This window comes from Gavialis gangeticus, unplaced genomic scaffold (genome assembly GCF_001723915.1).
Source record: "Gavialis gangeticus isolate Ggan-Ray unplaced genomic scaffold, GavGan_comp1, whole genome shotgun sequence".
Lineage (NCBI taxonomy): Eukaryota > Metazoa > Chordata > Crocodylia > Gavialidae > Gavialis > Gavialis gangeticus.
In genome coordinates this window covers 10453620-10453990 of record NW_017729005.1, presented here as the reverse complement: position 1 = coordinate 10453990, position 371 = coordinate 10453620, and the positions used below count along the sequence as shown (strand labels likewise).

General features: G+C 39.1%; 1 protein-coding gene across 1 annotated transcript in view; it reads left to right on the top strand.

Annotated features, from left to right (window-relative positions):
- Positions 1 to 371, top strand: part of ANKRD28 (ankyrin repeat domain 28) — a 224984-nt gene that overhangs the window by 58393 nt on the left and 166220 nt on the right. The window lies entirely within an intron of this gene.

The window sequence follows — 371 nt, the reverse complement described above, 5'->3', positions numbered from 1 at the left end:
TTTTTTTTTTTTTTTTTTTTTTTGCTAGAGGAAGTTGCATTTGAGAGCAGTGGCTCAGTTCTCTGGTAAGTGTAACATGTGAGCATTACTAGGCATTTCATCTTGCAGGTCTGCAGTCTGTGCTCTTTACACTATTGCTCAGTTGGAATGCTTCTGTGGGTGTGATTTTTGTGCCGTTAATGTGTTCTTTAATGGCCCATTGAGGCAGTAGCTTTGCATGAACTGCTCAACACAATCTAAAAATCACCAGCAAAAAAACTGCTAAGAAGAACGTTGAACGCCGGAGGAAAATCCAGTTGGCACAGAGACAGATGTTCGAATAAAGAAGTTGGCTCAAAGAAGATGCACGGAGTCTTTTTTTTTTTTTTTTT